The sequence below is a fragment of the Dromaius novaehollandiae genome, chromosome Z (assembly GCF_036370855.1).
Source record: "Dromaius novaehollandiae isolate bDroNov1 chromosome Z, bDroNov1.hap1, whole genome shotgun sequence".
In the NCBI taxonomy this organism is placed as follows: domain Eukaryota; kingdom Metazoa; phylum Chordata; class Aves; order Casuariiformes; family Dromaiidae; genus Dromaius; species Dromaius novaehollandiae.
In genome coordinates, this window is record NC_088132.1 from 47212672 (window position 1) to 47235248 (window position 22577).

The 22577-nt window shown below is 38.6% G+C and overlaps 1 long non-coding RNA gene across 1 annotated transcript; it reads right to left on the minus strand.

The window, feature by feature from the left end:
- Positions 1-862: 862 nt before the first annotated feature.
- Positions 863-21887, minus strand: LOC135324714 (uncharacterized). Its single transcript, XR_010386005.1, has 6 exons — positions 21745-21887; positions 9386-9674; positions 9147-9248; positions 7110-7247; positions 3978-4089; positions 863-3281 (listed from the first exon to the last, which is right to left on the minus strand). It is a non-coding gene; the product is annotated as an uncharacterized LOC135324714 (long non-coding RNA).
- Positions 21888-22577: the final 690 nt, after the last annotated feature.

The window sequence follows — 22577 nt, forward strand, 5'->3', positions numbered from 1 at the left end:
TGGATGATGTCAACATGAACAGGCTTGCTAAATTGGTGAGGAGGGCTTTCAGGTACATTTATTTGTGCATGGTGGCATGGTTTCAGACCAAACTGACAGTGCAGACACTAACTGGACTTGGATACCAAAACAGTTTAGTCACAGATATATGCACAATATTACATGTGACACAAGCTCCTGGCCCTGTGCTGGGGAGATGGTGCAGCAGGGATGGAGTCTGGCAGGTCAGTGCGGTGGCTCCGGCCATGCTGTGCACAGTCCGGGCAGGGCCCTGGAGTCCTGGAGGGTCTCTCCCAGGTACTTGGGGAGTCTCTCCCTTCTCTCTCCAGGGCCTGTCTTGGGGTCTCTTCTGGGTCTCTCCCAGAGTGACCCTGGACAATGCCAGTTACAGGACTGGGTAGAGAATACCAGATTCACTCATGCAATTCCTACAGTGCCTCACCATCATCTGGCACTGGTGCTGGCACCCGCCATCTGCCCCCTCAAAGGTTTTCCGCACATTGCAGCAACACATTCACAGCTTTCACAGCAATTAACATGTTAACATTACCCTTAAATTATATTCCTTTTCTTGCCTGCTTCCTTATAGCTGAAGTTCATCCAGGCCCAACCTATGTCAGCTGCCACAGATGGAGACCTTATCCCAGAGGTCAGAGAGGGAGAGCTGAAAATGGAGGCAGTATGTAAGGGCGAAGGCTATGAGGGGGCTTCACATTTTTCTGCTCAGAAGGGGAGGTACTGTAATATTTCTGTCAAGTGTCTGTACACTAATGCATAGAGCTTGAACAATAAACCGGAGGAATTACAATCTCACATGCAATTGCAAGGCTATGATACTATCAAATCACAAACTTGCCATGATAGCATGCACAACTAGAGCACCATCATGGATGAGATCAGGCTGGTTAGGAAGGACGGGCAGGGAAGAAGAGGAGGAAGTATGTGCAGAGGAGCTTTGTAATTTCACAAAACTCCAATTTGAAACTGAGGACATGCTTACAGTCTCTATGTCAAGATTAGAGGGGAAGGTAAGACCAAAGATGTTGTGACTGGGATGCCTTACAGACCACTTAACCAAAAGGAGGCAGTGGACAGTTTTTACAGACAACTAGCAGAATTTTTTCTAACCTTCCTTGTCCTCATGGGGGATTAAACCATCCAGACATCTGCTAGGATGGCAACAGGCTCTGTACAGGCAACCCAGGAAGTTCCTAAACTGTATTAGGGCATGGCCTAGGATATTGAGGAAGTTATTATCCCCTTTTACCCGACTCTAGTGGGACTGCACCTGAAATAATGGTCCAGTTTGGGGCCTCCCAGTCCAAGAGGAACATTAAGATGGGAGAGGAGATCCAGCAGAGGATTAACAGGATATTCAGGGGTGTAGAGCACATGACTAACATGGAGAGGTTGAGAGAGCTGGACTTGTTTAATCTGGAAAAGAGGAGGCAAAGGGAAAATCTAATAGCAGCCTACAGCTACTTGAAGGGTAGTTACCAGGGCGATGAAGCCAAAACACTTCTTGATAGTGGCAGACAGTATAACAAGATGGTATAGCAACAGCCACAGTTTGCAGATTGGATGTTAGGGAAAACTCCTTTACTAAAAGTGTCATGCAGGTTGCTCAAGGGTTTGTGGCCTCTCCATCCTCAGAGGTATCCATAACTCAGCTGCACAAAGCCGTGACTGACCTGAACTAGTAGAAGTGACAGTGGGAGACTGGATTACCTGATCTCCAGCAGTCCCTTCCCACCAACATTTCTAAGATTCTGTGATTCTCAGTGCCTGCTTTTGGGATAGAAGATGCTGTTGTTTCACATATCTGGTTACATAAGGGACTTGATTCTTCTTTGGCTTCCTGATGTGAAAGGTACTGTTATACACAACAATTTCAAAATTTATCCTGGTGTATAATACTATTAAAGAAATAGTAAGGTTTCCATTTATAGTTAAAAATGATGAACAAATATTTCCATGAATTCAGGTCAGTGTCTTATTCTTAACTGGTGTTCTTTTTCACTTAAAGACCATACCTCATTTTCTTCTGTAACTTGCAGAAAAAGATGGGACTTGTAATTGAGAGTTGTAATTGCAAAGTTTGCATTTGCCATTTAATAATTAAAACTTGCAATAACTGGCAAAGGAGATCCTTTAATTATGAATGTATTTGTTCAGTAAAGTGCCATTCAAGGGACACATGTAAGCATCAAATCAAGTCCAGTTCTTTTCATTAAAGTGCTTAAATACAAGCTCGACCTTTAGTACTACATTATTAAAGGCTGTTGAATGAAGGTGTGAGTTTTGTATCTGAGCTCTTGGTGATTGCTAGCACAGATATTGTAAACAATATGTTCATCTGGCATAGGAAGCTGGAAGAAGAATATACTTGACTTCTCCAGAAAGATCAGAAACAAATTTAATATCTGACTTGGAATAAGCATTTTGTGCCCCAGTAAATTTTGAGAAAATAAAACAACTTGTGGCGTGCAAAAGATGAAACAAGTACATGTTTTTGTTTGGTTGGTCATACGCTTTTGTGAATTACTCTAAATTCAATTATAGGGCAAAGTTATAGTTCTCTTCTGCTCTGGAAAATGCCAAAAACATTTCCTGAAACATTTCTTTGCCTGTAAGGGAAAGAGAAACCAGTTGTTCACAGGGAACTCAGAAAAGACCCAAGATGGCCAGCTGTGATTTTCTGCCTATTTTTTACATTCTTTGTATTCACCAGCTCAAAGGCAACCCAATCCTCCTTCCATTTTCCTCTGAGGTACCTTTCTTGGAGAATATAGGACCAGCAGTCTCTCAGCATAAAGGTGAGCGAGCTATCAGAGAGTCTGTGCTGAATACATACAGTCTGAGTAAATACTTTGATTGGATAGATGCCAAAGGCCATGGTGCAGGGAAAGCAGTGCACAAGCTCCCATCTACTAGACAATTTCTGAAGCTGCTTTCAGCTGTCTAGGGTCTCTTTACTCCCTCTCATGAGTTAGCTAGGTGTGCACTTACTATCTGCTTTCTAAGGGAGGTGGCCACTTTCCAGAGGAGAATGTGGTCAGGAAGGGGTGATGGGTTTGAAAATGAGAGGATTTTGATGTTTCTGAGGAGTGTATGTTTCCTGAAGCAGTGACTGTGATCTCAGTACTTTCCACAGGATCCCTGGTGGTCTAAGTACAAACACTTCAGATTGCCTGGTGTGGAGTCTGTTGTCTTCTTCCTCCTTTCCCAGCACTGCGATGCAACTCCATGCATCTGTGGATCATAGCTTTGGAGAACAGAGGCTGAGAAGAAAGAACACACTGCAGTCACTTCATCTTTTCCTCTCATTTCTGCTTACTTTTGTGCTCTTACTTCCATACGACTGCTCTCTCCGACGTACAAGAAAGTGGAAAGGAGTATAAAGTCCAAATTTGTAATGTGCCTTAAATACTATAAAGATTTTTTCTGCATAAAGTTCTAATACCTCTGAAAATGAATCCATGGCTGTGTGTTGGCTCTATTACATCTATGAAGCTTTCTGTTTTTTCAAAGTTAGGACTTGAGCTTTTCTTTATAGCAATGAGCTCCTTGATACATTACCTTCAAGAACTGCATGTGCCCAATAAAGAAGAGCTCTTTAGATGTCAGTCAAATGTACCAGCATAAAATATCTTTTTAATAGCAGCTTCTTCAAAAATTGCTTTCAAATGGAAAAACTGTGAAGCATATTAGAAAGGCATGAGAAAGTCTCATACCTTTAGTGTTTTATTAAACAAGTAGCAATTAATCAGGCAAGTACAACAGTAGTTCTGGCTGTAAGGCTGCCAGTTGTTCTGTGTTCTCAAGTGCAAAACTGCTTAGCTTTAGGCAGACTAATTTTTTTCTAGAGATTATTACCTTTTCCCTTGGGCCCAAATACCATGAAATCTCCATGGCTGCCCGGCTGCTGATAGGCAGGCATATTTCATGTTCATGAACCTGCAAATAGAGTAGCATACCTGTCCCAGCAAGGTCTAAAAATCCTGTGGGGAAATCAGCTGGCACCAGGTCACCGGCAGGATGGATCTTCTTCGTGTTCTTTGTGATTTCAGTTTCTTTTTTCATATGTGCCTTAAGAAAGGGGAGGGGAAAAAAAGTAAGAGATGTAAATGAGACCTGTGGTGCAAATGGGTAGGAGGAAATTAAACTGATCATCACCAAGTAAGTGTTCATAGATTAATCTGTTAAATGAATGAATAATGACATATTATAAAAATCCTGTTTGCTGTTGATGTCCACGGTGTACTGAGGGAAGATAAAAATAGGGCGTTCTTACTGCCGTTTCATGTCCTATAGCTGTATGTTTCTTTGCTCCCACCCCACATTGTTCACAGAAGGAGCAGTGGAAGAAGTTTTTCTAAAATAATAGTGCCTTTGGCTATCGATCAAAGGCCAGGGAAGGTTTTCCAGTGGAATCTCTCCCTGTCATTGCTATTCTGTCCAGCTCTCTGCAATTGATGGAGTCTTGAGTCTTTTGTTTTTTCCTCCAAGCTATACATTGTAACAACCAGAGGTGTGAATACAAAACATGCAGTACCACATCTTTCAGATATTTTCCCGAAATGTATTGTTTACCTATTGTTTGCCTACTTGACAAAACCAATAAACCTCAGTCTATTTTAAATCTTTGTTTTAAATAGAGTTGTAAGTAAAGGTCACTTCAAGCATTTTTATTTTGTTTTTAAAAAGGTTTTTGTTTTACTGTTTATTTCCCAGTGAATTTTCTAGAAAATAGCTCTAAATTAACCAGTCCAAATCAAGAAAACACTAAAATGAATTATCCATAAATCCTCCTACCTATATTTTGGAAAGGTGCTCTAATAATCCAACTCTATTTCCATATATTGATTTAGGGTATGCCAAAACCTGTAGCTTTAACAGGAAGTTGTTGCCACGTAGATGGCACTGGATTAGGATAAGTGCACAATAATATCTGAGGGGTTACACAGATCATATTATATCCCCATATTCAGATAAAGGTTAGAACAAATATTCGACAAAATGGTTGTTCAGCTATATTCCTACAGGCTTTAAGTTAGAAAAATCTGGGTAATTTTCTGCTGTTTAAAAGAAAAATATCAGAAAGCCTAGATTATGAAGTGATTCTTTTGATTTGCTTCCAAAAAGCATGTTTTATTTCCCTGCAAAAACATCATGTTAAAATATACTGTTCAAAACATCCTGGCATACAAGCCTACCAATTGCTAACAGTTCATCATTATCACATTCCATGTTGTCAAAGTATCATTAAAAAACACCGTCTTCTGCATATATATGCATTTTCATGGTTATGCAGATCATAAAAAGATCATCAGCAAGGACTGCAAATAACATGGTTTTCCATAGCATATCAGTCTGATAGGCATGATTTCACCTTTGTAAAAAGAATTAAAATCACTCACCAGAAAAAAAGAACTGCAGCTTGGTTTTATTGACAAGAGGGGATAAGTAATCACATCAAAAGTGATACACAAATAAACAGCACTACACCTTTCAAAGCTTAATGCTTGTCATCTGTAAATTTAAATAAAGCAATATTTGCTGGAGAACTAAATTTTGACAGTAATGTTTCACTGTTACAAACATTCCTCTAAAATTAGTATCTCCACTATCTGATGTATGAAAACTGATAGCTTGATATAATAATATAGATTACTCTCCAATAGTTTGAAATGAGATAATTCTCCATGGCCTCTTATCTTGTGTATATTAACAGATTTAAAGGGTCATTAGTTACTGTAGTCTCTTATTTTGTAGGTTATTATTATACTTTACTTTTATGTATGATTCTTTTATTAAATGACTAAGAAACAGGCATATAAAGTATAATCTGTGATGCCCAGAGGCCAAGTTAACAAATCACTCTTTAAAGTAAATTATGTTTAATTAACCACTAGACAATTCTAAGGCTAATTTTTAATTTATATGGAAGATCTGAAATACACAAATTCAATCATAACCTTAAAAATTCAGCAGTCACTACAGCATAGAAAAAAATTAATAATCAGGACTACGTAGAAGTACTGAACTATCCCATATCACATACAATTTTCTGCCTGGTTGCTAAAGGCAGCAAAGTCACATTCTTGTCATTCCAAACATTGCATTCTTTGATCTTTCCTCCTCCTGCCACTATTCATCTCTCTCTCAAGATTCTTGTTTTTCCTCCATTCTTAGTCACTTTTGGAGGCATTACCACTGGGTGACCTGGCATGAGGGAGAATGCAAGGGGGTTCTATATTTGGCTTGTCTCTCACTCAGCCTACACCTACAAGCAAAATTCACATCTGCTTTTCTCTTTCGTAACACCTAGAAATATATCTGCTGTGCGTAATTAAATCGTAGAGTTCATTGCTACAGTATATTATAAACACCAAAAATATAAGTAACTTCCAAAAGGTGTTAGACACATTCATGGAGAATTCCTCTTTCAGTGGCTATTAAACATAATCGTGCAGATGCAATTTGTAATTTCTGGCTCAGAAGCTCCTGATAAATGGTGAGAACTGGGAAGATGTGCGCAGGAAAGGAATGCTTTGTACTTCTGTCTCTTGCAGCTTTTTGGAAGCATCAGCAACTGCTCACTGTTGGGGACAAAATACTTTTCTGAGTGGACTCATGATCCGATTTAAAATAGCATCTTTTATGGGTTTCTTTTAAAGCACTTGCAAAGAAATACAAAAATACCTGAGATGGCATTAAAGAAGCTAGGTCAAAGGCTAGAATGAGTGTCTTTCCTGCTGAGACCTATTTTAGATGCTATGCGAAGTGCTGTGGCTGTGCCGTGCCACTCAGCTCTCTCTGTTCACTCTCCCAGAAATACCTAATGAAGGCCATTGTAACTTCTCCTTTCCACCAGCTACATGATTGCACAGATCCTGCCTCACACCTCTTCAGCATGCCCAATTCCCTCTCCACCTCTCCCAGTTTCTCACTCGCTGTGCGTGCTCCAATTTGTACAGACAGTGGATACCCAGCTAGAGAGGCAGAAAGCAAGGCACAGGGCGCTTGGGCTGGTGCGCTGAGCGTGCCGCAAGGGAAGCTATGCAGCACCCCTGCCTCTCGCTCCGGGCGTAGTTTGTGTCACATACCTGTATGACAGGGGTGCAGCCAGACTGCATCCTGACCCAGTAGCAAAGCGCAGCAGAGCCACGGCCTGCAGTCACTGGACATTCAGTCACCTCTATTACATGTTCTTAGAAACCCTTGACTAGTAAATGCCTTCTTTTCTGCAACAGAAAAGGGGGGGGGGGGGGGAAGTCAAATAAGACTTGTAAATTTGGAAAGTTTTGAACTAGGAAGGGTTGAACACAGAGAAATCAAAATCATTTGTAAAAGTTAGGCAAGCATTGGGTGTACATAAATTTTTATTATAAAAGAGGACAGTGTAAAAATACCAAAGAAGGAATATTATAGTAGGATTAATTACAGCATATAGACCCAGTTCAGTGTCAGAATCTACTGGCAATGATCACTGGAGCCATGAACAGTCGTTTAAAGGTCACGGAAATTCGTGTAACTTCATGTCAGTGCAAGATGTCTGCAGTAAGTACTAGACAGAGATATAGTGGTAAAAACAGAAAAATCAGGAAGAAAAATAATTTGAGCTAAAGCTAGCTAGAAGAGAAAAAGATGTATTAAACATTAACTAGTCATATTAGTACTGCAGATGCTTCCATTCTCAATGAAAAAGGCCAATCTTTAAAAAGCAGTGATGGGTAAATGGTTCCCATAAGAAGGAAAAGTTGGCAGTGGGAAGGCTGATAGAAACCATTCACAAAGGAACATCTGATCTGAGAAGAGGAATCTTTGGGGAATTCGAAGTGTCACCAAAGAGTCACTGAAATTGTGAGTGGCTACAGTATCTTATTATAAAATTATGGGAAAAAGTCATTCTATGCTATCTTAATAGCTAGATTAATTTTAATAATAGGGTTAGTAAGTGGCTATGGGTGACAACTTCTCTTGGGAAGAAGGCTGGATTTACCAATTAAACTTTTATCTCTGCTAAATCAAGGGACAAACTGATACCTAAATTTGGAAAGGAACCATGAGCTGTCAGAATTAAACCCTTAAAAGAGCATTTGATCTTGAGCACCTTAATTGGCTTCAATGTATTTCTTATGTCTGAAATTTTCTTGTCTCTTCTAGTGTTAGCTTTTGAAAATCATCATTATTAATACAAAGCCCCAGTTTTTTGTTAAGTTAACCAAATTGCATTCAAGTCTTATGTTCTGCAAAGCATCAGAGCTAAATTCTGCAGCGTGCTGTGGCAGACTGGAGAGATTGGGGCAATTTAATATACAATAAAGTAGAAACTGATTGCATTTTTCATTTTCCTATTTATTTAATCAGTGCAGTGTCTCCTGTGTTATTTGTTTGGAGATTGAATTCAGCTTATCTTAAACCATCACCACATTTTCAGTTTTTGATATGCTGGAGGTTTCTGTACTGGCAACACATAGCTGCACAGATAAGGACCACAGATCTGCAGGTTTTAATGGCTATGTAGGGGAGAGTTGGGCCATAACAGAGAATATGTTAGAGAGCTGTAGAGCTGTAATATAGACACCTTAGTTGGACGGTTCCACTAGAATACCCAGCAACTAAATCATTAAGGCAGACACTGCACTGCAATTTCTATTTCCCCATTAACACTCCATTGAGAGGATAGGGTGAGTTAATCCTCTTCAGACCTCTTGTTTCAGGCTGGTTGTAGATTCAGGTAGGAAGTACTGAACCGATTATGAATTCACCGTGCTGTTCTCCATAACAATATTTGTATGGAGCCCAGAGGAAAGACTTTCTTTCTCTACACACATTTGTCAGGCCCTAGGGCTATTGCTTCTTTTAACAAAAGCCTCAGTTACTGGACTCTGCACAGCTGCTGTGAAAGGTCCCGCTGACCAAATATTATCCCCTGTTGTCAGGGGTAAGCCACACTGTTGTGCACTGTGATCTCTTTGCAGTTCACCAGAGTGCCAAAGATGCTCAGGACTTGGCTTACGCTGTACCAGTCCTGCTGGTCTCCACAGCAGGGACAAACAGAAGGCACGAGACGGTGTGGATAGCGCACGCGGTGCCCTAAACGCCGAGCGCGGACAAGCGAGGTATAATTTAGAGCAAACCTGAGGCATCTCTGAAGCGTGCTGCAGTCGGGTTGCTGGAACCTGGCCCTCGGAGACTCAGCCTTCGGTGCCACACCAGCGCCCGTCTCCGAGAGCTGCCAACTGTAACAAACACAGCGTTAGCTTTTTCGGTTTTCATACAAATCATATTCAGCATGATTCCCATAATCAAGGGTCCATTTGTCTCTATAAAAAACAACCCACAAAATACAGATTTGTTTATTTATTTTAAACATTACCTTCAGGCTGGTAAAACTGTAATTCCAAGATGGTTTACATTCCTGGAGAATATTTTTATTCATGCCACTGGATGGTGGATCATACTCTGCTGATAGCACGACGATATACTTCAGTGATTTTAGGGATCTTTTCAGGATCGATCTTTACTGTGATAGTATTGTACCTTACAAAAATTTGTTTTGCTACTGTTTTCATTCTAGAAATCAATGAAGATGTGGCTAATCAGTGATCTCAGTTGTTTTCCATGGTCATTTGCACAGTTCTTGGAATTTTTCCATCCATTAAAACCTGATGGAGAGAAAGCACAGGTTCTCTTCTGAGAAATGCTTAGAGACACAGCAAAACACAGGCCATTTGACGGAGCATAAATCAACCACTCTCTCCATCTACATTCCCCTTTACCCATTTTTCAAAATGAGAGGTACTTTAATAAATAGCAGCTCTTGCCGCTATACAGACACAGGGATGTTAAAAAATCACCCTTATTCTGGTCATCTAGATTTGTGGTTAAAAAAAAAATGCAGTTAACTCTATCGTCACTGTATATTTGCATTTGCAACTCTGTTTTTCAAAAAGTAAGATTCAGAAGGGGACACTGGGGAGATCACAGCTCAAATGCTATTGTGTAAAAGCTTTTTTAGACAAAGAGGGGCAAATAGGGTTTGGGAAAAAAAAGGGGGGGGTGCATTTTCTGCCAAGCTCACGTAGGACTAGAAGAATGGGGTTGGAGGCACAAACCCGTGCTTGGTATTTCCTATAGTTAGCTTAGGATATTCACTTTTGGACTTCCTGGCTTTTATAAACCTCATTCCTGCTCAGCTTTACCCGAACTGCGAATTCCACTAGCTGAGAGAGCATTTTAGCTAGTAGGCCAAACCTTGGCCTCATTTGTGAACACGGTCCCACAGAGAGAATGACGTGCGCTCAGGCCCACACCGCCATGCAAAGCAGAACTAAGAGCTCTTCCACAGCAAGGCAGTTTTCATATTGCGTCATTATTACTTGCTGTGTTGTTTTTGAAGAAATTTTGCAATTTAAGGACTTCAGTGCAGTTATCTTTCTCTTTCACTTGATTTTCTCTTGTAATTTTTTTTCCTCTCTACCACTATCCCAGATACACTGTTGATCTAATAATGAAAAATTATGATATGGGGAAAGTACTGACCATTTACAATGCCAATGCAATTCAAACAGTAGGCTTTAATAAGGCTCTTGAAGCTCTTCCATGCCTACAGGCTTGTTCGCCTTGCTTATGTACACACCACACATAACGTCATTGAAGCTGATGGGACTGTAGCAGCATAAAGCCAGGCTGAAAGAGAACTGGATCAGCTGTTCACCTAGCAGGTACTGAAGGCTGAATTCACTTCTAAATTATATGATATATGGGTGATTCCCCCTGAACAGAGATGTGTGTGTGTAACTGTGTGTCCCTGCCTGCTCACACATGTGCGTTTGTATAGTTGTGTGCAGATCCTACAGGCTATCTTGGTGTTATTAGCCCAAGTTAAGTACAGGAAGATACTGAATGCATCTGGGTAATCAGTATCTTAAATCCAAAACATCCTGGCAGAATCTTTGAAGAAGTCAGTGGAAAGGTGAACTAGATTAGCTCACTTTTGTTTTTTTCTTGCAGAGCTTCTGTTAGTGGCTTGATAACATTAGTTGGGAGAAACGAGGATTCTGCTTAGACACTAATGGCATTTGGATTACACATGGAGCTTATTTCATTGTAGTAACGGTTATTTGATCATAGAGGCTGAACCAATCACCCCATTTGGCAGCAGCATGAATTTCTTGTCATTATGTTCTCACGTAACTCTGGGTGAGAAAACGGAGAACCTGGACAAGCTGCTTTTCTTTCTAGTGCAGAATGGGGACCATCACCAAAAACAGGTTTGGTCTCTCAGTTCAGTCTGTGTCCCAAACTCTTTTCCTGCAGTTCCTAAAGGGTATACTTAAACATAATGAATATAAGTTACAAACAAAATTATTAAAAAGTTACAAAAAGAAGTTATAAAGGAAACTAAATATCCAGAAATATATTTTAGTCAGAGTAATGTTTTAGAAATACACAGCCTTACACAGAGGAAACATTTTCCATCTCTACAAACTGCTGTGAATGTTGACATGTTACAGCTCACAATTAAATTATATTGCTTCTAGGTCCCTGATGCATTGAATAAATGTTATGTGGCTACCTCAGACTACTGTAATTCTATTTCTGACACTGATGCCTCTTGCATTTATAGCTTTTCTGCTTGGCTACTCTTGTCTCAGATGAGGATTTGTCTGAAATTGTTATAGAATTGTGATGTCCTTTATTATTTATGTATGCTATTAATATACTTTACATACAAAGCTGACGTGTCTCTGTAGACTTCAAGCTCATCTCACAGTAAAGCATTTTCAGGCCTACTGCAGTAATTTGTAAAAACATATTTTGTTCAGTAAACTTCACTATTTTAATGGGTTGTTAGATGAACTGAAAAATACTTGAATGTACTTGTTATTGAAAAGATACACAGTTATTCAGTGAATGGTTTTGAGTCTGCAGCTCATTACAAACATTTGCCTTTGTCACTGCACAAATTATAGAAATCATCTGGTATTTTTTCTATTGTCTGGTTGGATGATTTATGCCATGAAGCAACAGAAAACATACCGGGAATTCAGAATTTTACAACAGAGTATTTGTGCTTTGTTCACTGGTTATATATTAGTAAAATCATGTGCTACTGTTTCTGTGTTCTGTCTATGCAATCAAAGAACCTGTATTTAAAAGGGGAACCGAGACACTTAGGTGCCCCTGTCTAACATCTCAGTGGCACTAGCATTTACAAGCTGGTTTCTGGCACCCAGATTCTACTGAAAAGCAGCTGTATACACATAATTTCTGTTAGCAAGCAAGCATAGAGCTGCTTAAATCTTGCAGGCTTCAGCTACTGCAATAACTAATTCATACCTTAGTCTCCCAGGGTTTTACTGATTATGTATTTCTCCAACTACATTTCCTGAAAGATTTGATCTAGAAAGTAAGTTTTGATACTTCTTACTCTCCACAAAATGAAAACAAGACTCAGTATTGTTCCCAGTATAAGCAAATACCTGAAATGCTCATTTTTCTGAAAAGGCCTTACTTTGAAGCAGTGAAGGACGTGAACCTGGGTCTCACATCACAGGTGAGTGTTTTAACCATTAGGCTGTTGGGCAGCACACTCTAGCTACTTCATTTTCGAATTCATTTTCAATACTTCCTTCATTTCAAGAAGGAAGAATTGATCCGTTTTATTTTTCATTCCAGAAGAGTTTGTGGCTGCAAATGCCGGTTTAGATACTTGCCACTGAAACGTAGGTGTTAGGCCTCTATTTATATATCCTCAGCATTTCCTGCTGGTTAACTTAAATTTTTTTCTGCTTGACATGGATGCTTATATGAAACACATTTTGAGCGTCTCTTTAGTGAATTGCGAACGGGAACTTAGCTGATCACCTAAAACATAGATGTTACAACACTTAAGTGGCACTTGTGAGAAAAGATGTTTATCTACGGGGAAGTTGACGAACATGCTAATTTGGAGTAATTACAATGAGAATAGAGGGTGTTTAGCACCTTTTTGATAACCAGCACTTTACTGCACTAAATATAAGTTATGAATTTAAAACATTATAATTAGCATATCACTCGAAGTTCAAACAGCAAATTGAAATTCTTACAGAAACAAAGTTCCTAGGAAGACACCAGGTCTTTTATTAAACCTGTTAGTATATTTGGAATGAAAGGCTTTCTTCTGGCCTGTGCACTTAAAGGTTTGTCTGTTTTTCCCAAATGAATCAGTTTGCCTAAAAGTAACATATTACCTCTCCATGCAAACCTTGTCTAACTCGTATCCTTGCCATCACAGCTAGAACAACACTTAGCATTTAATGTGTTTTCATGCCAGTAAATCTAAAGCACTCAAGGGTACAGGGAAACAGACTATGAAAGGGTCATTAGTAACAGTCAAATCAACATTCATTTTGAAATGAATATTCATGGCTATTTTTTCTTTTATTTGCCCAGCTGCATTTAGAACATAGATTAATTTGTAGTTAAGACCTGGGTCAGCCACCATAGACCATGTTTACACAATGGATACAAAAACATAGAGCTGGCTTGATAGGGAGGCTTAAACTAACAGGACAGGGAGCTCTGCATCATACTCGATAGCTGGTTTAGATGTGGCCATTGCCACCCCACACTGAACGACGTGCCCCTTGCTTAAATGTGTTTAATTGCATAGACTAAGGAAACGCCTGAATGTTTTCATCAGTTTTCTGTTACATGGCTTTGTGCTCAGACACTTTACTATAACAGTGTTCAGATGTGTGGGGACTGCAAAGATTTTGTTATGAAGAAAACAGGAGGCTGTTACAGTAGAGTGCAAAATAGTGTTAGACAACTGCTCAGCGACACTAAAGACAAATTTTTTTTTATTATTGAAATCTATCAGACTGTTCAGTTAATGTGCATATTCTGTATAAAATAACCACACATACAGTTTCTTTGACTTCAGAAATGTTAGTATTTACATTATAGAGTTAATCAAAAGATATATTGTGTGTATATATATATATGCATATATATAAAAACCTCATTACAAGTTTTTCTTGCATTTTTTTGCCAAATAAGAGTCATATATCTTTACAGTCCATTTTGTTAAGCTGTAAGTATATCTTTCTTTGCCATGACTGCATGTGTTAAATTCATCTTTGGAAAATGCAATATAAATTCTGAAGATTAAATCTTTCATATGATTGTTCTCCAAACAGCTTTTATTTTTGTCACCCCTTTCATTTCTTGTAAGTAAGGTTTCTTTGAAGATTTTGTACTCATTATATTTTGGCTGATATTATTTAAAGACACAAGCTTTTAGCATTTACTTCTTTAATAGTTCATAAGAGACAAAGTTTATTATTAACAAATAACTAAGCAGTATTAAGGCATATTTTTTCCTAAGGGTTACTGTGCACTTAGAGCATACACTTTTTCAGAGAACTGTCCTGAAAAACGGAGATTTCCTCACAGAAAACTAAAGAATATTTATTACTACATATGCCTCCATATGCATGATTTCAATCACCTACTCACAGTTGCTTCGGTTCCTGAGAACTGACTCTGGCCTTACCAGTTCCAAAGGCCTGAAAAATGGACAGGTAATAGGAAGCATCCATTAAAAATTACACAGCAAACCTTCTTTCATCCCTTCCAGCCACATGCCATCCTGAGCAGCTTCAGGATTTATTCATTATACCCCCTCCCTTCCACACACCAGGTGAGAGTACTAAATCAGTCAGGGCTCTAACAAAGTAGGTGGGAAAGGTCATCACGGAAAATTAGCTGGACTGGTAAATTTGGCCTCGCAGGCTGTCAGTGGCTGCTTGTATAGTGGTGCTCAGGGGCTCTCAAAGAACTGCAAGAGCCTCTCAGAGCTGGCACAGTTTAACATCATGCCAGGCACAGGTTACTGCATAACCCCCGTCATCTCTTTATCCTCTCCTTGCATGCGCTATTCTTAGAAAACCTGGATATTAAAACATATACACTCCTTTTGATAAAACATTTACTGTTTTGTTTTGTAACATCTGAACACCATAAAATCCTATTTTTAATTTGTTTCCCAGTGATTGAGGGGAAGGGTCTTACACGGTTGTACAGATAGAAAAGCAAGGCATGAAAGACTCGGATTCACAAAGGAGTTTTGTTGCACTACTGCAATGTTTTCTATTTAAGGGCCTTGATGTTAGGGAAATGTGCAGGCTTGAAAGACACCCATGGTACAATATGTGATTCCCTGCTAAGACCATGTCAATCTTTTCTGGCATAAAACACAGTGGAGGAAGAGGAGTAGGAAGAAGAGAACCACTTAGAGCAAGTAGTCCAGCTACTCCATCAACACTAGCATGAGAAATGTATCTGAAAATGAATTAGAGCTGTGCAAATTAAACTCTCAAGGGATCTTCAGGCACCTGTGAAGTTAGGTAGCAACTCCATGAAGTATAACAACTTGATTTCGGATTTCATTGCCCAAAATGGTGATTAGGGTCCTCAATATTTGTGAAACTAAGCGAAAATGACTTGGCTAATGTCACCTACAGCTGGGAAACTTGACTCAGGACCTCTGACCAGCCCTTAATCACATTCTTCCTCTCAAGAATCAAACACACACTCTTAATACATATATTTCTGCTTATTATAGCTAAGTAGCCTGCCATTATTATTTAGGCTCATGATATATCTATTTCTAAAATATTTTGCTTACATCCATATAAATCTGTATAAAAAAAGCTTCTGTTTTCTGTTCAAAACAGAAAAACATTAAAAGCTGATATTATATGCCACTGTTACTTTCACATCTCATACATACAGTATTCAGGAGACACGTTTCTGTAGCCCAGAGTCTATTTAGAAACATCTGACAATTTTCAAGAACAGCAGCACAATAGGGTGATATGTGCTTGGCGTAAACTGCACTGACATTCGCTCTTTTACATCAGCGATAATTTTGGGTTTTCGTGCACAATTTGGCCCATTCATAATTCTGCAAAGATCAAACAACCATTTTTTCCAGTCCATCTGAAAATTTCAACTTACAACAATGATTCCAGGATTTCAGTAAAAGCAGCTTATTTGGAGGCCTTTGAAGGTGCAGACACTGCTTTAGATATATTTATTCTAAAGTCTTCTTATTAAAGACTACAAGAAAGTTGCAACATGGAAGATTGCACTGTCTGACTCAACTAAAAAAGTCAATGATTATTTCCCTAAATTCTAATATTACCCATTCCTAAGTACATCCTGGAATAAGAAGTGACAATGATCTCTCTCTCTCTTGCTCTCTCTTTCTTCTCCTTCTGCTGGACAAAGAGGTGACCTAGAGCTTCAGTCTTGCTGAATGTCCAGAACCATCTAAAAGAGTTATGGAATGGTCTTCAAGAAGGTGCCCTTCCATCTATTAAAAGATGGATTTAACTTTAAGGTACATTTGGGAAAGAAAATGCCCCAGCAGATCGAATCACAGTGCTACAAAGTGACATCAAGAAGTCATATAGATTACCTGCTCTGTCTTACGGTAGAATCAACTCTTCTCATGTCATCACTGACAAATATTTGCCCCAAATATTCTTAGTGATCTCCAATACTGGCTAATTCGTGAACTCCTTAGACAGATTATTCCAAAACTGCATGACTTTTACCTATAAAATGAATCTTCCTTGATGCAGTTTAAATATATTTCTTCTTATACTGTGTGCTTTGGATATGGAAACCAGATTACTCCTCTTCCCTTTACAATAACCTTTTATTAAGTAAATGAATCATGTCTTATTATTTTGTCAAAGCTGAACTACCACAATTCATTCAACCCTTCCACTTAGATTTTGTTTTCTAGACCTCTGATCATTTGCATTTCCTTCCTGTGGACTCTCCCCATCTGATTTATAAAATTTCTTAAAAGAAATTATTAAATTATTAAGAAATTCTTAGAATTTCTTAAAATATCTTATTCTTGCTTTAGTGCAGTACCTTATACTTCCCTTTATTAAATTTTATTCTAGTTTTTTAGATTATTCCTCCAATTTGTCAGGATCATTTTCCAGTTTGAACTTTTAATTCTGTCCTTCACTTTGCAGTTGTTATACTGGCTTAGGGACATCTACCTATAGCTCAAATAAACTATCTATTCTGTTCCTGAACTTGTTAATGAATAGTACAGACTTTTGCTGAGGTTCATGTGATATTTCTTTTCCATTTGACAGGCAGCTATGCTTTCTGAGTTCTTTTCCAGTCAGTCTTGGATCCGTGCTATAATACTTTCATCCAAAATTGCTTTCTCTTGCCATGTGAAACAGTACCAAGAGTCTTCATAAAATCAAGTAAAAACATCTACTTGCTCTGATCTGTTCATCAGACTTCTTGATCTGAAAATGACATTCATCTGACAGAATTTTTCTCAACAAATCGATGTTGGCTATTACTCATCTCTTGTAATAGTCCAAGTGTTTATAGGTAGGGTAGATAATTTGCTCCAGTACTTTTCTAGGAGTTGAACCTGACTATGCCGCTTCCTTTTCCCCTTTTTTGAGGGAAGGTGCTACATTTGAGCTTTCCAAGGCTCTGGTACCTCTTCTTTCTTCCAAGATTTCTTAAGAATAATGACTGATGATTCTGAGATCTCCTCCATGTATGAGGGGAAGTCACAGTTTATGCTCCTAGAGAACCCTAAATAATTCAGCTGGGTTACAAACTAGCTACCAGACTGTTCACCTGCTTGATGCAATCATCTCCATCTAAAGACAATCCCCCCAAGTCCCATGCAGACATTTAGGCTACCAGAGTGCTGTACAAGCAGAACACCTACAAGGTTTGGCATGGACATTTAACCTATCCCCTCAGATACTCTGCACTGAATGCAAGACAAAGCTCTAAATTATAAAGATTGACATGATCATAAATGAAAGTCGCATGACCAAATCCTCATACAGCATAACGAGTGAAGAGAAATAAAAATGCACATCAGACAAAATCATGTCATCTGGGCGACTATTTTTCAATTTGGCTAATTTGTAGTTGTGTAACTTACTTGTAGTGTAATAGAAAGGAAGTGGGCTACTGAGAGGCCTGGCTGATTGGATTTTTTGCTAGCTGATGGAGTAAAAGTCAAAATGGTAAGTTTATTGATATACCTTTTACACAGAGGAAGTGTATTTTTTGACCATTGAGTACTAAGGGAATGAAAATTAGGGAAGTGTCTATTTTTTGGATTGGAATGTGTCTAAACTGGGTGATGAGGCTATTTTGACGCTAGGTAATGAGACTGTTTTGACAAGAGATAATGTATTTGAACTGTTTTGATGTGGCTTTTTGACAGGACTTGTAAGGGTACTGTCACCATAATGATGTTAATATGGGAGTGGTGTCAATGTAAACAAATTGATGTTTAACCAGTGGAAGAAGTTGCACCAAATATATCATGCTTATATGATCACAGAGAGGTTTAAATTAATATCTTGATAAGACAGTTTGCACGTGTAAGAAATGGGTTTCTGGAACTTTCTCCAAGATAACACCTTTGATACTTTTTGGTCATCTTGTTCTATTAGGGATAAAGTTCACCTTAAATTTTGGTAATTAGTAACATCAGCAACAGAAGGATTAACAAACATTTTTCTATACAGTTGACTAAGTGAAGTAATGAGAAGATGGTTTTCCAAATAAGTTTGAAACTTAAAAAATCCTGCTGTGGATTTTAATTGAACATCTAAAATCAGCTCATATATAGCTTGTATGTCAAAATTGTATTGGGGTCATGAATTAGTATTAGCTGTAATCTTATGCAACCTATGCAGAGGATTCTATGTTAATATTTACTCTAAAGGATCTGTAACAATGAAAAACTCCCAGTTTCCCAATGAACAACAAAGCAGACACATGGGCAATAAGAAAAACTCTTTATGCCTATTCATTATCTAGGAAAACAAAGGCTGTTTATTTCCTTGTCTTAAAAAGCTCAAAGAAACTAAAAGAGTTTAAACACAGGCAAGCAGAGAAATCAGATAACATTGCTCTCATCTTAGGAGAACATCTAAGAAAAAGGTTAACAGCTGGAGAGGAAAATAGACGAAAGCAGACTCTTGCATATTGTATTTCTAACATTATATGTGAAACTGAACTGTTGCTTCCTTGTTGGTACATAAGATTAGCCATTAGGGATCAAACCGAAGTCCATCTAACCCACTATCCTGTCTCCTGACAGTGGCCAAAGGCAACGTTTAAGGAACAACAAAAGACAGCGCAGACACATTATTTCCCGTAGTCCTCTGTGCTCTCTATCCATTCTGGGGTCTTGAGCTGGATATGGTTTCTGTATATTTAGTTATTCTTAATGAATTTTTCTTGAGAAACCATGGACTCTTCCAAGCTTTACTGGAGCACTTATACACTTCCCAAACTGAAAACATCTTGTGGCAGAGCTATGCAGTTGACTTGTCCATTTATTGAGAAACACCTCTTTTTGTGTGTTTTGAGCTCAGTATCTACTAGTTTTATTTGATACATCCTAATTTCTTATATTGGAAAAGATGGTAAACAACTGAGCTAGAATATTTCTGTGCTCTCTATGCCACCCTTGACTGTACTGATCTCTATCATGATTGTCTTTGCAGTCTGAAAAGTCCTGACTCTTTTAACTTTCAGACCTTTCAGAGTTTTCAAAGGAAACCTGGAGAGACTCCAAAATAGCTAATAATTTGATCATTCAACTATTCTATGAGATTTTGGTGTAGAAGTCAAGGGGCTACACAAGCATAGATCCTAGAATGTTGTTGCAGGATTGGAAGCAAAAGGCATCTGTAATTCTGCCAGGTATCCTGGCTCTCTTCAGAAGTTCGAAGAATTCTGTCCTCTAAACCAACTCGTGGTTTCTTTGAGGGCATCTAGCTTAATGTGTTTGCCTAGATATGTTCCTATGCGTATTTTGAACACGTGGATCATGACAGAGAGTGTCACAAAATGTTAATGGTAGTCATCAGCATCAAGTTCCTTCAGAGCAGAAAAGGGAAACAAGTGACAATTACTACTTGCAAATTGTTATTCTGGCTAGATGCCTGATAACTACCTATACTTGATGGAAGCACTTCAGTTTCTCCAGAGGGAGGAGTAAAAACACTTGGAGATAATAATTGTAGCAAGTTTTCACTCTCCAGGAAGCAGAAACTGGGCTGCCATAAAATCGAGGGATTACACAAAGATCGCTGAGCCCACTGCAACCTTGGAAACACTGAACTAAATGAAGGAGGACCAGTCTAACTTCTCATCTAGCTGAAGATAACAGGTACCAAGAGATACGCAGATCTGTAGTTGCCGTAGCAGCTGATCTTTTCTCATTCATTTTTATTGCAACAACAGTAACAGTTGAATATATTTAATATGCCACAACAGAACTAAGCACTAGGGATAATATGAATTTTGTTCTGGAGACTGATTTTTAGCATAGTAAGGAATACCTGTTCTCAATTATTCTTCAAGCTGCTAAAACATTTTGTTTACTTTTAAAAAATTTTCACATTTAGTTAAGAACAAAACCATATGGTACACTAAAGAACCAGTGAAATTAAATTATCTTTCTGTTTGAAAAAGACTCTTAGGATTCTGCTGAGGAGATTGTTTGAATTTTATACGCACAACTTACTCTCCAAGAGGCACGAATGAATTGTGAATGTACTTACAAAGGCAGGGCATAAATGTAGATAATGTTATGGTTGTAAAGGGCGGTTTGCACTCTTGCTTGCAAATAGGCTTATAAACACTCAAAAGTATTAAGTTGCTCAAATTTGTTGTTTTGGTAGTTGGTTTCTTGGTACTTGATTGCTTGGAAACAGACCCAAATTGATCTGACACTTCCTAACATTGGAAAGATTAGGAAACTGATAAAAGCATTCATTACTGAGAATAGATTCTGCGCAATAATCCTTAGAGAAGCCTTCCTTTTCAAGCTGGGATGTAGATTTGCTGTGTTCTGAGTTAGCCTCTTCATGCTTAGCTCATATATGATATTTATTCCAAATGTACACAGCAGAAACAACTGTTCAAGCTTTACCAGGCATACTCTTCTGGAGAAGCAGCAGGTATATATTTCCATCTCCATCCCACACACTTCCCCTTTTCATTCTCCTTCAGAAGAATACAGTGGTTGACTAGATAATCAATATTTTGACATTCTCGTGACAGGCCAGGTTATTTCCTTCACTAACAATGTAATACCATGGTGTAGTAACCACAGCATGTTTTCTATAAACATTCCTTCCAGTTCAAAAGTAAAGTTCAATTTGACTGTATTCACAACCCTTTTGTGTTCACTAGCTATGAAATGTTGAAATGCCTGAGATCTAATGGCATAAATACCCATAAAAAGAAATTGTTAAGCTTGACTGCTTGAAGATTCACTTACAATGAATTAGATACTGTATATTTGATTGTAAAATTGACAGATCTGCAATTCATGCTGTGCTGATGAGTAATGCATACAGCATCCAATCAGAGAACAGACAAAATAACCTATGGCATGTCAAGCTCACCCCTTCCACATGAATTATTAATTGCAATGAATGGTCTGCAGCACAGGAATTATTCTCTGAAGAAATATGTGCTTAATTTACCGGTCTGAATGTTCTTCAACCTCTGTATGAGCAATATGCAAACAGAAAAGGAAAAATCATTAAAATAAAAGTAATTAATAATAAAAATAATAATAATAAAAATTAAATTAATTAATTAAATTCTGCTGCTCTGCCAGGTGGACACTGGGGCACTTGACCTTACCTCCTCTGACTCAGGTAGTGCTCTGCTAGGTGGGTGCTGGGCAAAGGTGGCATGAGCTACAGTGGACCACAAGTGGACCGAGTGGGTGGCTCCTTCATAATCTAAGTCGATGTAGCTGCTGGCTGCTGTGGTCTTGCCTTCTCCCCTGGTTGCAGCAGTGCGTTCCTGCTGCCTTCCTTGCGCTGGCTCTGATGCCTGTGGGTCAAGAAACTTTGTATTACCTTTGGCTGCTGTGAAACCATGACCTCCATGATGACAGGAAAAAGTGACAAGAATGAGCCAGAACTACTGTCTGCTTATTTGCTGTGCTCTTTGGAGGTTGTTAGTGAAAAATCTGAGTGAGAACTCATAGATATAAAGTGTCTTCAGACAGAGAGGACAGGTCTTTTAAGAAAAAGATTGACATGCCTTTCAGTAGGCTGATTTACAAGTATAAAACTGGTTCAACCATTATGCTCCAAGGTTCAGCCCAAAGTTTAAAGAGCCAAAGCCCTGATATGGTGCATCAGATGACCAATCCCTTTTCCTTGCATGCTGTGGCAACAGCACAGTGCCTTAGAAATCCAGAAAAGAAAAATGTGCAGACCATCTGAATTTTTTTAAAACTTCCCTTTGACTTGTTAAAATGAAAACAAAATTGGTTCCCCCTTCCCAAAGAAATTATTATTAAAACCAGATATGCAAAGTAGTTATTTTTGTTTTCTTTTTTTTGTTGTTGTTTTCTTTTTTTGCTTCCTTTTGGAGGCTAGCAGTCACCATATTACATGGGGTCTGAAGGGTGTCGCCTTCTGATGCGACAATCTCCCGTTCGCCTGAGACGGCACGGAGGCTCC